At 39.2% G+C, this 12,216-nt stretch overlaps 1 protein-coding gene across 4 annotated transcripts in view; it reads left to right on the forward strand.

Moving 5' to 3' along the window:
* The window catches only part of PKNOX1 (PBX/knotted 1 homeobox 1), a 45,929-nt gene that overhangs the window by 1,587 nt on the left and 32,126 nt on the right, over positions 1 to 12,216 (forward strand). For 3 of the 4 annotated variants that reach the window (XM_031594648.2, XM_090123078.1, XM_090123085.1), the window contains exon 2: positions 8,689 to 8,772. The exons of the other annotated variant lie outside the window; for it this stretch is intronic. The gene's annotated coding sequence lies outside the window, so the exon portion shown is untranslated. The remainder of the gene's footprint in view (positions 1 to 8,688; positions 8,773 to 12,216) is intronic. 4 annotated transcript variants of the gene reach the window in all.

The following is a 12,216-nucleotide window of genomic DNA, read 5'->3' on the forward strand; positions in this document are numbered from 1 at the left end:
CAATGCTGGACTCCACAGGGCGTACACATTCTCATTCCTAGTCTGATTTTTGTTGGTTGTGTGGAACCAGAAGTTGGACTCTGTGATCCTTGTGGGTCCCTTCCAGCCTGAGATATTCTGTAATGTTCTTTGTTGGGGATGGTGCACTGCACTGAGGTTTGGAAGTCTCTTTCTCTTCATTCTCACGGAAGTGATTTTGGGACATTTGTTTTCAGTCAGTGGCAGCGCATCCTTGTCTGCATACATTTTCATAAATGTTCCTCATTCAGGGTGGGTCTCATAGAGTGCTGTCCTTGACAGTCACTTGTTACCGTTACCTTTGTGCTAAGGGCAAAATAACTCCTTATATTTTGTATAACTGCTACGGCTGCTTTATTTATGTGCATATATGTGTGTATGTATACACACACACATACAAACTTCACTTTGTCATATTAACTACAGTTACTACTGCAGCAAATGTGGAGGTGTTTGAGACACAGTTCAGTTCCTGGAGGAGCATGACTCTCTTGCTGTTACTGAGACACATGCTAAGAGCCAGGAGTGAATGATCCACAGAGCGTGTGGTAGTGAGATGTCCCAAACAGAGAGGTGCGGCCCAAGCTGTATTTCAGAATGTTGTGTAATGCTGTGAGAGCCGAATGCCACCTCTGTAATACCAGTGCACATGGAAGTTTGCAATAAAGCAGATGAATGTTTTGATGTAAGACTGGGTCATTTTTGGTGTGTGAAATTTAAAATTCCATGGGTGTGATTTCTCTCTCTCGCAGCAGCTGGTTGCTTCAGCCGTGCTTGTTACAAGGCTGTAAGCTAACAAATGCGAAGTCTCACGGGAGGTTGTTTTACCACAGCTCAGCGCTGTACAAAATGTAAAACAACGTATTGCTCTTCTAAGCAGGGGAGTCGAGGAGCAAGAAGAAAGCTGCGAATGGAGTGCCTTCCTTGGCTTGCTTGCTGCCAGATGTTACCCAAGTATTTTATCCTGTCCATTACAGCTCTCCACCAGATAATCAAATGCTAAAGGATGCATGTTTGTTGGCTGATTCCTCACTAAGGCAGCTTTGTATCATAGCTTTGTAACACCGCAGTCACAAATAGAGCTGGAAATAGGGTAGAAAACAGAGACAGCGGGAGTCTGGAAATATCAATCTTTTCAGTACCGGAGCATTTCTCTTTGTTTATCAAGATAATAAAGGGGGATAACTTGGTTTCCTTCCTTGTCTTCACCTAATTTCTTATCATCTGTGATGTGAACGTGCTTGGTTGTTCTTAATGCATGAACTACTCCAGGCTATAATCTCCTTTTTCTCCCTATATATATGTGTAAAAAAAGACTATTCAGTATTAAAAAAGGAGGCCATTTCAATGCTTACACACTAAAAGGAGATATTTTGATAATGAGAGGCAGATAACCAAGCTAATCATACCCTTAGCTGGGTTCTGAGACAAAAAGAGTCTCTGTGATTCACTGGGAATATGATGACTTTCTGCTGATGTACTGAAAGAGGAATACATTTTTTCTGTACCACTCAACTTTAATTTATATTGTACTTGGGAGCCCTTTGAATTCCATGCATTTTATTTTGGGTACGGAGGGAATACGGAAATCTGGCTATACTTCATATCCTGCTCAGTTTTTTTGAAGCAGCATAGCAAACAGAACAACGGAAAAGGCTATTACAATACTTAGCACTGAAGAAAGTAAATTCCAAGTCTTTTATATTCAAAAGAAGCAGGTTTATAAGACATAAATTGAAGCTTCATACATATTTAACATGCCTAGAGAATGGAGAAATGTATGTGCTATGTGGTATGGTTTCATAGAATCGCTAAGGTGGGAAAAGACCTGTAAGATCACCCAGTCCAAACCATCAGCCCACCCCCACCATGCCCCCCAACCACGTCCCTCAGTGCCACATCCATACAGCTCTTGGACACCTCCAGGGACAGTGACTCCACCACCTCCTTGAGCAGCCTGTGCCACTGCCTCTCTGCTCTGAGAAGAATTTTTTCCAAATATCCAACCTCTTCCGTGCAACTTGAGGCCATTCCCTCTTATCATATTGTTACCTGGGAGAAAAAGCTGATCCCACCTCACTACAGCTTCCTTTTGGGAGGTTGTAGAGAGCAATAAGATCTCTTCTGAGCCTCCTGCTCTCCGGAGTGAAGAATTTTATAACTAAAGAACCACTCAATCTGTCTATGATCAAATAGTTCATGTGTTCTGGCCCACTTGGATGTCTGTGGGTCATGACACCAGCAATGTCAGCAGTAGATCTATCCTGTGTTGTTTTTTGTTTTTTTTAATTTTCTTTTAAGTTGTTGTTTTCAATAGCTTATTTCTTAGTCATACTGAAATTTGAGTTATTCCGGGAAGTTTAGGCTAAAATGAATTGGCATTTTGAAAAAGACATTGGGAGAAAGTAAATGTGTTAATGAAAACAGGAGGAAAAGTGGTTTTTTGGCTTATTTAAGAGCAACTCAGCACTTGGGTTCTAGAACTTAGAATAGCAGTGGAGGGGAAAAGGGAGCATACGCACTGACATAGCACATATGGCTGCAGTTAGAGAAACTTTCATCAGATTACAAGCTCTTGAAAAACTGGATCAAGTGTATAACTTGGCAAATGTTTATTAGATTGCTTTAATATTCCGTATCTCTTGAGTTTTGCCCTGTCTTTTGGTGGCTGTGTGTCACCTGACTGTGCAATCATCATCTGGACCAAGCAGTTAAGCATGATGACTCCTGCAGCATTAGGCAGTGGGTAAGTTTAATCCTGTGTAGCCTTTTTTATTTGTGCTTCTTCCCCAGCCCCAGAGCGCACAGATGCGGTGGTACTGATGGAGAGGTGAAGACTGGTCTTTGGGGAGGGTTGGGAGCAGAGGTGAAGCCTGGAAGGAATGCAGTAAGCCCAGGAGCCTGAAGAAATTACAGGTAGTCATAACTGGAGGGGATGAGAAGTCAGCGGGTGAGGAAGAAAAGTGAACAAGGAATAAGGGTGGTAGGTGGCTGGGGAGCCCAAGGGATGTGGATGGGAGAGCCAGGTTGCTCGTGTTCAACCAGATGTTGGAGTTAAAAGAGAAATGGTGCTGGAAAACTTGCTGGTCAGTTGCAGCTGGGTTTGGAAGTTACAGGACTGGGATTTCATGTTGCTTTAGTTCATTCAACTGGCCCAAGTCAGTGTTTCATTGAAGGGCTCCGAAATCTATTGAAAACCATTATTTACTGAGAGAGGGTGAGATGCTGGCACAGGCTGCCCAGAGAGGCTGTGGGTGCCCCCATCCCTGGAAGTGTTTAAAGGCCAGTTTGGATGGGGCCCTGGCCAATCTGATCTAGTACTTGACCTAGCGGCCTGCAGCCCTACCTGTGGCAGAGGGGTTGGAAGTTGATGATCCTTGAGGTGCCTTCCAACTCAAGCCATTCTATGACTTCTGAAATCATTGAGGACATAAAAATAAAACCATTGATACTGGAACATTTTAATCTTAAGTGTTTAAATGTTCAAAAATGTATAGAGGGGTTTTTGCTTACGTATTCAACATCTTAAGTCCATTTTAATGGCAATTATTAGTTTAATAAAACTCATCATCTTCCTTCAATTGTATGTCAGTATCATTAAGATTTGTCTGTCATGGAATCATTATAAACTTTTAACAGCTTTGTGATAAGAATGTTAGAAAACTTCCATTCCTATGAAATGACATCCTACATAAATGTCTTGCTAACACTGTAAAGAATATTTAATAGAAATAAAGACATAGTAAGACTGGTGCTTATTTTGTGTCTTCTTTATGAAAATAAATATAAACACAAAACATGATTAATTTCAGTCACTGGGTGCTGGTAGAAATCATGATTAAAATAGAGCTTGCCAATGCTTTGGTTTAATTTAAAGGAGATGTTGCAGTGAGCTTCTCCAGAACTAAGAGAGCCAGGACAAGCTTGTGGGGATATTCCAGAGGCTGCATTGGCGGAGACACAGAGCTGGGTGTAGCACATGGGCAGAGATGGTGTTTGTCCACAGGAAGAACTGGGGAAATGGGGAGGGTGGGCTATTGCTTTATTAATAAAATTGTGTTTGAAAAAGTAATTAAGTATCACTAGGTAGGCAAGTTGTATCAGAATCAGTTCCAGCTGTGTAACTGCTGATACATACCCTCTGGTCTTCAAGGGTTCTTCAGCAGTCTTTCTAATGTGGTCCTCTTGGCAGTATAGCAGCAAGTCAGATATGCTATCATTTTGATAGTAGGAGTCTTAAATGTTATGATGACAGCTTATTCAGTAAATCTTGAAGGGAAAAGTAATTCTTCTCTGTCCTGTGATAAATAGACGCGTGAGGAATTCATGTGCTAGGATACACAAGCAAAGACTATGGAAGTCCTTTACTGTGTGGACAATTGGGAATGAATGAGTGATGGGGAATATTTTTGCTTTCTTATGCTCTAATCCCTCAGGAGTCTCAGAGCAATTTCCCTCACATTTTGTTTTCCTTTTATCAGAATTTCTTTCTAGTCCGCATAATTCTTCTCTACTACTTTATGGAGCTAATAAAGCAGCATCAAATTGCAGTGTGAAAGGGTAGGAGAAACTGAGGTACTGCAGAGGTTTCTTGATTTGGAGAACCTTTTAACAGTTGGAAGAATGAGGTTTTCATGCCTGTGAGGATTACCTTCTGCAATGCCAAGAGCTACCTGCAGCCAGGATACCTAGCATACTGAGGTGACATCATTTTACGACTAGATTGGAATAGAATTCTTTCCTATTGTTAAGAAGCATGATGGTAAATAGGCAATTACACAAACCATGAACATGAGCCATGATGAAATACGCTGGTGCAAACGCAAAGGGTGTGGGCAGAATTAAGGAGCTGGAGTTCTTGACAAGACCCATCTGCTTTCATTGTTGTGCCTTGAGAAATGCATAATGCCTTATGCATCCTTAGTATCTATTTTGTAAGTTATTGCATATGCAATTGCAGCTTGTAAAGTGGCACCATTTTTATATATGTAATGCTTTTTCATATTTAGTACCAGCAAATAGGAGAATTTCCAGAATCCCTTTAAAACACAGAAAGCAGTGTGCTCAGTGAGTGTGAACCGCTAAAGGGCACATATCTTTTCATGAGATGGTTTGTTGTTCATGATATAATGTGACACTGTGTGGTCATGCTTGGAAGATAAAACCTGTGATACAAATACGTTATACGCCTTCTTATCAAATGGAATGATATGAAAACAGGATGCTTTGGAGAAGTAATGGAACAACAAAGCAGTACATATAGCATTGAAGATGTCTTGCTGAATAAAGCCCATATCATATAGAACTGCAAAATCATTAAGGTTGGAGGAGACCACTGAGATCATCTAGTCCAAATGTCGACCCATCGCCACCAGTATATACATCCAAGATTCAACATGCAAAGAAAGGTTAATGGTAGATTGAAGCCTCAATTTCTGAAAAAAAATCACCCTTAGCAGTGGATTTTGATTTAATTTTAATTTTCAGTTCCTTAAAGTGTATGGTGCACTCTTCTTTAAATTTCATCTCATCTTCATCCAGATTAATATATAAATAACTTTATTGCATCACCAAACAATAAAGGGAAAACAGTGACAAGAAGTAAATCTCATTTAACTGCAGCAGAAAATTGGTTTTGTAGCTTTTTTTAGGACTCTTCTCCCAAAGAAATTGACAGCATAGCTGTTGTGTAATAATCGTTGAGCTGTATTTGTGTAGTGTAACTCCCCGAGGCAGGTATTATACTCCTGAACAGGAACATAATCTTTCTAAAAGTATAATATTTCTAAATAATGACTGCACTTTGTAAGTACAGAAGATAGAGGAAATGAAAGTCACCTCGCTGCTGAGTAAGGACTGCATTCTCATGGAGTGCATTTTTAATAAACTTGTGTGCATCAACTTCACATTGATTTGTTTGTTTTAATTTTACTTAACGTCTCTTTGTAGGCAGGTCGATGGAGATAAATAACCACTGCAGCAAAGGTAGAATGAACCCCTGCTGGCAAGTTGTCATATGTACTCTATGTTTTATTTTGTTATTTTTATTTGAATCTGTGATCACGTAAATGTGTGTTGCCCTTTATGTATGCTAATGTTTGTAGTTCTGAACATATGCACAGGTCTTTGTTTCTTACTGGCTGGCATGCAAAGTGAGAGTTGTTGAACACAGGGCTCATTTATGCTTGAATGAACAAGGTTGTATTCTACTTCATAATAAAAACCTAAGCCTTTAAGTGACAAAGCAAATGGCCATTTGTTCTGGTTTCATCGTTAACTGTCTTCTTTGTATTGATAACATGATTTTAAAGCTTGTCTGCAAGAAGAATGAAAAGGACAAAACAAATGGTCAACAGTAATTTAAAGTGTAGGCTTCCACGGTGCCTTGTTGTTGTCTCCATCCTTTAACAGGTGAGCTGCACCCTGTTCTTGCCTCCTCTGACGTATGTGGGAAGACAAAACATGCAAGCTCAGATCTCTATCGTTTTCTCCTCTCATATGTTTTAGAGTAGGCTTTGTAGTTGTAATTGCTCTCAGTTGTTTTTTGGAAGAAAGTAACATGACTGCAATGTCTCTCACTCCCCTGCCCAACCTTTTCCTGGGATCTTTCACCTGGGCTGCATTTCTTCAGTACTTCCTCCATTCTGCCCTTGATATCTCATACACAAGGTCTTGCAGCTTGCCTGTTTCTTGAGTTTCTAGGAAGGCTTTGGAAGCAAGGACCGCTTTCTTTTTTTTACATCATATTTTTTGAGTGATTAGATCTGTCAGCCATGATACTACGGGTTCTTTGCTGCAGCTGTTTCTGGATGGATCTTCAGATTTGTGATGGTAAAGCAGACCTTTTAGACACAAAAAATGGATAATCCCCATTTATTTGGCAGTGACCTATGTTCAGAAGATTCTGCAGAGTGGGAAATGACTTTTTGCAAGTAGCTCAGTAAGCTGAGAAAAGTGAAAAGGAGTACCAAAATTACAGAAGGTGATAGCGTGCGAAGAATAAGACAAAAATGAGATAAAGTTCTTCTTGGGGTACACAGGTCTTGGACAGCTGAGGACAAAAAGAGCCCTTCAAGGCTTCATGAACAGGCATGTCAGTGTGGGCTGGGACTCCTGGCTCAATATTTCATCTCTTACCAGTGACAAAATCATGTAACGCCCCACTGCTTCCTAGAGTGTCTTCTCAGCTCTTTCAGAGCTAGTTTTCATGAACTGTGGATGGTGTCTGTATTGTCTGGCCCTTAGCATTTTGTGTGTCTGTGAACTGACCTGGAAAACAGTACATATACGCTATACACAGATAACTGTTGGTTCAGAAATGTAGATACCAACTTCATCTCACTTTCAGAAATGTTGGAGTTACTTTTGTTTCAGCTCTTATGCACTCAGCAGAACTGGGAACGTGAGAACTTTTTTCTGTGTGGGAAACAAAGATAATCTGATATAAGAGCCAAACTGTGCTGTAGCCATCATTTCAGATGGCCTTTGCACAAGGTTAGCATCAGTAACATCTGGTGATAGTTTTGTAGCCATTCTGTAGTACTTCTCAGCTAAATATTTTTATAATTTTTTTTTTTACTTTTTATAATTTTTTACTGTGTCCACTTCTGGGCTCCCCAGTACAAAAAAGACAGGGATCTCTTGGAAAGAGTCCAGCGGAGGGCCACAAAGATGGAGAAGGGCCTGGAGCATCTCTCCTATGAGGAAAGGCTGAGTGAACTGGGTTTGTTTAGCCTTGAGAAGGCTGAGAAGAGACCTGATCCAGGTCTATAAATATCTAAGGTGTGGGGGGCAGAGTGGCGAGGCCAGACTGTTTTCAGCAGTGTGTGGAGACAGGACAAGGGGAAATGGCCAGAAGCTGGAACATAGGAAGTTCCACACCAATGTGCGCAAGAACTTCTTTACGGTGGGGGTGACGGAGCACTGGAACAGGCTGCCCAGGGAGGTTGTGGAGTCTCCTTCTCTGGAGATATTCAAGACCCGCCTGGATGCCTACTTATGTGACCTGGTGTAGGGAACCTGCTTTGGCAGGGGGGTTGGACTCAATGATCTCTGGAGGTCCCTTTCAACCCCTACGATTCTGTGATTCTCTGATAATCTTTGCTACTTTGCTTTCACGGTCATTACAAGTCTTCTAAAGTAGCTTTAATGTATCAAACAAGTGCTGTGAAATTAAATAAAATTAATTGTAAATGGTAATTTTTGTGAAGCTTTTTTAAAATTGCTGAATAAATCTGCAGCAGAACCTGCCTTCTCCAAACATTTGATACCAATGATGGCACACACTCCTTTGTATGCTGCTAGTGTTTGTCATGTAGAAGATTACTTGATTATAGCCATCACTGGAATACATTCCACAATCAAATCAAAGCGTGATTATGAAAGAGATTTAAATAGGGAAATGAAAAGTCTTTGCCCTTTCTTGGCTTCATGCTGAATTTTAATGCAGAAGGACTTCCTTTAAAAATCTGAGCTGAGTTGTTCCTATTAGTTTTATTTGGAGATGTGTCTTGTCTCGTATAAGCAGACAGAGAGTAAAGTATAAATGCTCAATAGCAAGCGAGTCAACTGTCTGAGTGTAGCCTTCTGTATTTTCTTGAATCATCTTCAGTTTCAGAAAGTGTGTTGTCTCTTGTTGTCTCCTCTGAACCTTTTTCTGTTGGTTCCCAGGTTTCTGTTGTGCACCTGGTACATCAGGGGGACTCACTCTGCTGGAATGAGATAATGGTGTCCTCAACCCACTGAAGGAGAAGGGTGAGCAGCTTTCTCTCAGCTTATATTTGACTTAGCCATGCATCATGGGAGCTATATCATTACATATGTTGATGACAAGTGAAGCAGGTTCTAAATGCTTTTCACATGTCAAGCAAGCTCCCTGTTTTAATTTTGTTTCTGTTGAACTTTGTTGAGTGTTAGCTGTAAGAATGTCTGTTGTACTCTGCATGCTGACTGAAGTTAAGAATAAACCAACAAATAGCCATACAGAATCTGCCAGTCCCCCGTTTCTCTCTGAAGTACTTCAAAAGAACGTATGTAGTGGAAAATTAAAAGGAACAATTACATGTTAGCAGGTTGGTTGGGTAGTTTCTTCACAACCTTAAGACAGTTAGTGGTTGGCTTATACCCTGAAGCATAACTATTTATATCTCTTACAAACATCTGTTGTAGCTTGTATATGCTAAAAATGATATTACTGAGCTCCAACAGCTTACTTGCACCTTATGTTAACATTACTGGGTGGTCCCTGTGCTCTTAATTATGAAGGAATAAGTAGAGCAAGTGAGGAGAGAATGGGCACTTAGTCTGAAGTGTTTCAGCTCACCTTTGAGTTTTTTTCTTAGATACACTCCCTAATTTGCACGAAGTCCGCACACTTCTAAGTATTATCACCCCTCTTATTTTCTAGCTTACGTTTTACCTCTATACTCATTTCTGTTAAAGGCTTCAATTTTTTTTCACTTCTGTAGAACACAGTTGTTTTGCAAATTCCCTTTTACCACAGATGTCAGTGGCATTTCTGATTGCAGTTCATGTGTCAGCCTCCAGTTTACATGACCTTAAGTGCTTCCTTGGGTTTTCCTCACACTTTGTTCTCAAAATAAATAAAACAAGAGTTAACACTGTTCTGCATGAAGCAGTCTGGCAGACCCCTCTCAGACACCAGTTATTTTTGTTATTTGTAACTCTTTGAATTTAACACAACTGCACTGCTTTCCTTCTACTCTCAATTTCTTTAACAAAGAATAACTGGAATTTTTAAAGCTAATTTGTCCAGAAGTCATGTGTACTTAAGCCCAATTCAGATACCTTAGGCCATATAGCATTAGTTTAGCTGTGCTGGTTAAAGATGGTCCTGCTGTGAGTTGATAATCATCACACTTGAACCAGAAATTACTACACATGAGCCAGAAATTACCACACTAATAGGTCAGCCCAGAGCAGGGGTTGTGTGAGTGCACAGTAATGTGCCTCAGACAAAATCAGCTGGTTTGCATCATAGCCACCTTTAAAAGAGAGTTGAATTAGCCTGGCTGACTTTATGTAGAAGGGATCAGAAGTCATTCACGTGTTGGTGAGCTCAGGGTAAGGCTGTGGAAATAATTAGCTTTGGCAGGGTGGCAGTGATAAACATCTGGGAGTGATACCAGCTTCATCTAGCATCACTGTTTGCAGAATGAACATCTGCTTAGGCTGTATCTGCTAACTGGGACTGGATGCTGTATCCTAAATTAGCTTATAAAAGCCAAATGTGTAAATACCTTTAAAGTTATTTTTCTTGAAGTCTAATGTAGTTTGTTTCTAACCACTACTGGATAATGAGATGTTTCTCTTTAGTGAACTCAAGTAATTCCTCAGTTAATTGCCTCAATTTAAGTGTGTCATTAGCTCAATTTGTTCTTCTTGATTTGCAGTAGTTTTCTTCACTAAATCTCATCAGTTGCTATCTTGCCTAATAGCTTAATCTTCCACTACTGTAATTATAAGTCAGAGGGGAAGCTCTTATGGGAAATAACAAATCTACCCATGTAGAATCCTTTCCAGCTATTCCATGGGGAGAGAATGGGGCTAAAGGCCTTTTTGGTGAGATTATCTATGGATCTAGCTCAAAGCTGCGTGCCCCTTTTTTTCCCTTCATTTGGCCTAAGGGATTTCTTAGTGTGGAATATCTTTTCCTTATGGAAATGTGGAAGGAAGAGTCAGTCTAGAAATTCTTATCATATCCTATTGTCTTCACCAGTTTGAATGTGTTATCTTTGTTGCTTCCGTTTTCATGTTGTTATTTGTGTTGTGATATTATCTCACATCTTTGCTAACTCTAGCACATTTCAAAGGTACTTTTCTTAAAATGTTTTACCTTATTTCCTCATTTCTAAGAGCTTATCTGTCTCCCATAGCCAAACAATTTATTTAGTGACATTTTGCAAGGAATTTTTCAACTTAAAATAATCTTGAAATAGTGGTTACTATTTATAGATTGATGAGTGTGATCTGTTTGGACGTTTTGATGTTGAGGATAGCCTCATCTCTGCTTCTGGTATGACAGTCAGTAATGAAATGTGCACCTTTATGGATAAAAAAGTAGGACTTTGTGCCTTTTGACTCTGTCAATACAGTCACTCATCAATATTGTGGCTGTAAGCTATTCTGAAAAACTAAGTGTTTAAACACAAGGTAATTGCTCACAGCACTTATATTTTAGAATATGTTTCCTTAAAGTTCTTTTGGAAAGGCATCAACGTTTAGATATCTGATTCAACTTTAATGTTGAATGATTAATAGCTATAAAAAAGCAATTCTGAAGTATTTCTATCAGTGAGTGTGTTCATGTCTTTCCCATTTTTTTTTCTTTTGATGAGAAATTAGTATTATTTTCAGAGTTTCAAAGTAATAAATATTGTTGGCCTATGAAAACTGAAAGCTCAGGTGAGATTTAAGTTATAAAACTAAGTAAATGTAGCATGAAATTTGAAGTGTTTCTTGTTCTCTTTGGTTCTACTGTGTAATAGTAAGGGGGTAAGTGACATTGATGTTATTTGATGTTTGGGTTAGAAATATTAAAAGAACTCCAGGGTTTTTGTTTGTTTCTTTGGTTGGTTGGGGTTTCTTCGGTTGGTTGATTTGGTTTTTTTGTGTTGGTAATTTGTTGTGCTTTTGGGTTTTTTAATCTAAATCTCAAAATAGTAAGTGATGGTTCATTTAGGAAGGTCTCTGTTCTTTGCAATCCTTTATTTCCTCTTTTATTGGATTTTTTTTTTCAGTGCAGTGTTTACATAAAGTAGGAACATTTTTTCTGCCTTCTGTTTTGAAAAGGAATAGTAAATGAGGAGGAAATGTTGATTTACTTTTCCTTTTTTGTCTGGAGCCTTCTTTGTGATTGGCCTTCTCATTGTTTAATTGTTAGTATTAATGCCAACTATGTGAAAGCTGGAAGTAGAGTAGAGCTTGTGTAGTTATATATGAGTAATTATCACCTGACTATGCAATAGCAGAAGTTCAAATTTTGGCACTGCACATGAAGTCTTATTTATGAATATGAAATACTATTAATAAGAATTCACGTGATGTAAATAATTGTACGATATGTTGTATTGCTAAGCTAAAGCATAGAGTAGTATTTGAGAAAGTAGATCAGTACAGTAAGGTATTTTGTAATGTGGGTTTAGCTAATAAAAAGTAGAATTTAAGTTTTTCTTAAGT

Source organism: Phasianus colchicus, chromosome 1 (genome assembly GCF_987193195.1).
Source record: "Phasianus colchicus chromosome 1, bPhaCol1.hap1.1, whole genome shotgun sequence".
In the NCBI taxonomy this organism is placed as follows: domain Eukaryota; kingdom Metazoa; phylum Chordata; class Aves; order Galliformes; family Phasianidae; genus Phasianus; species Phasianus colchicus.